The following is a 2500-nucleotide window of genomic DNA, read 5'->3' on the forward strand; positions in this document are numbered from 1 at the left end:
TGTGACCCTGGAGCACAAAGCCAGTCATAAGTAGCACAGGTATATTTGTAGCAATCGCCAAAAATACATTGTATGGGTCAAGATTATCAAATGTTATTTTGTGCCAAAAACCATTAGGATATTAAGTAAAGACCATGTTCCATGAAGCTCTTTTGTAAATTTCCTACCATAAATATATGAAAACTGAATTTTTGATTAGTAATATGCATGGCTAAGAACTTCATTTGGACAGCTTTAAAGATGATTTTCTCAATATTTAGATTTTTTTGCATCCTCGGATTCCAGATTTTCAAACAGTTGTATCTCAGCCAAATATTGTGCTATCCTAACAAACCATGCATCAATGCTTTCAAGTGATGTATAAATCTCAGTAGAAAAAAAAGACCCTTATGACTGGTTTTGTGGTCCAGGGTCACATATAAGTTTTCTGGAAACAAAATAAATCACACTCATTTGAGAGTGATGGCATATATAATAGTTTTTATTTATACAGCATTTTAATAAGGGGAGCGAGTGTGATTGTAAATGGGCTGACATCTGGATAAAATACAAGAAAATACAATTGTGTGCAATAAAGCAATAATAGCCTATAAATATGGGGAACAAACACATATTTTTTTATAAAGGGGGGGTAAATAAAAGTTACTAGATGTTTTTTTATGTGTTAAGAACAAAACCTGTAATAGGCTACTATGTGGTAAAAGTTTTTTAAGCCACAGTTATATTAAATTATATTCATATGGGCCCCTTTTTGTATTATAAATCATATTATAATAAATTGTATTATAATGTTTGTCACACGGTTTCGTATTTTTCAATTTTTCAATTTTATGAGTTTGGTAATTCTGTCTTTATAATCAAAAACAAAGGCTTATTTCCCCTATATTTACATTTCTGCATTTCTGTTGTAGCTAACAGAAGTAGCAGATTAATTAAGTAATAAACACACCCAGCATCATTCTGTAGTTAATATGCAAAGTAGGGAGATCCAATGCACTCCTCCATAGGGGTGGGGGAATGAAGTGGCATATTTGCGCTGAATTAAACATTTATGCGGGTGAAATTCAGCAAACATAAACTGATGAAAAAGAAATGTTTAAGATAGCGTAATGACAGCGTCTCGATCGATGTGAGTTGTTGCGCGGTGCTCTGTCCTCTGCGGCGTGGAGGGGGCACGTGAGGGGAGGAGGAGGCACGTGCTGTACAGTATATGCTTCTTTGTTTATGTTAAATTTGTTCCATCACAATATGTGTTCATTCATACATACATACATACACACATACACACACACACACACGCACACACACACTCTCTCTCTCTCTCTCTCACACACACCACCGCCAACCGGGCCCCGGACCTGCGGGCGACGGCCTCGTACACCACACCGTAGCTCCCGCGACCCACCTCCCGGATCAAGCTATACCTGGGCGTCTTGAGGAACACCGCGGGATGGAGACTGTCACGCTTGAGGAAGCCCGTGGAGAAACAGTCCTCCTCCTCCATGAGCTCCTCATCATCCTCGTTGGTCTCCACAGGCAGCGGGCGCAGAACTTTACTGGCGTCCCGCCTCATGTTGACGCTGGGCGGCTTGGCTCGCTTGCAGCTCCGCCGGAGGCGCGTTATTCTCCCCTGTGTGCCGTTGCGCAGCTCCATGAGTTTATTACCCCCTGTGTTAACATATGTTTCGGGGCAATAATCCTATTTTTCATAACGTCCCTGAAAAGCTGCGGGAGTTGTCGCTTTTGGGGAAACTCGACAGGTTTGTTTGGGTGTTTTTTGTCACTTCCTCCATCAAACGTCTCTGACTGACATAAACAACAATAGCGTTGAGCGCGGAGGGGGCGTGGCATCAGCGGCCTGTTCCATTTCATTCATAAGACGGGGGAGGCGTGTCACAAACGGCGACCTACTTTTAAGCTTTTTTCCTAATTTAAACACCATTTAAGCGATTTATTCGCACGGTGTGTATTTAAATATACGAATACAAAAAGTAATAATATTTAGGGTGTTTTTTTTTTTCATCCACTCACCCCCAAAATTTATACATTTCGTAAGTTAATCGTTCCATGTTGCACAAGCCTATGTGTGACCCTGGAGCACAAAGCCAGTCATAAGTAGCACAGGTATATTTGTAGCAATCGCCAAAAATACATTGTATGGGTAAAGATTATCAAATTTTATTTTGTGCCAAAAATCATTAGGATATTAAGTAAAGACCATGTTCCATGAAGCTCTTTTGTAAATTTCCTACTATAAATATATGAAAACTGAATTTTTGATTAGTAATATGCATGGCTAAGAACTTCATTTGGACAGCTTTAAAGATGATTTTCTCAATATTTAGATTTTTTTGCATCCTCGGATTCCAGATTTTCAAACAGTTGTATCTCAGCCAAATATTGTGCTATCCTAACAAACCATGCATCAATGCTTTCAAGTGATGTATAAATCTCAGTAGAAAAAAAAGACCCTTATGACTGGTTTTGTGGTCCAGGGTCA

The 2500-nt window shown here is 39.3% G+C and overlaps 1 pseudogene; it reads right to left on the reverse strand.

Annotated features, from left to right (window-relative positions):
- LOC107566225 (serine/threonine-protein kinase 35 pseudogene) overlaps nucleotides 1-1882 on the reverse strand; it is a 3374-nt pseudogene extending 1492 nt beyond the window's left edge.
- Nucleotides 1883-2500: the final 618 nt, after the last annotated feature.

This window comes from Sinocyclocheilus grahami, unplaced genomic scaffold (genome assembly GCF_001515645.1).
Source record: "Sinocyclocheilus grahami isolate Dianchi unplaced genomic scaffold, SAMN03320097.WGS_v1.1 scaffold1061.1, whole genome shotgun sequence".
NCBI classification, from domain to species: Eukaryota; Metazoa; Chordata; class Actinopteri; order Cypriniformes; family Cyprinidae; genus Sinocyclocheilus; species Sinocyclocheilus grahami.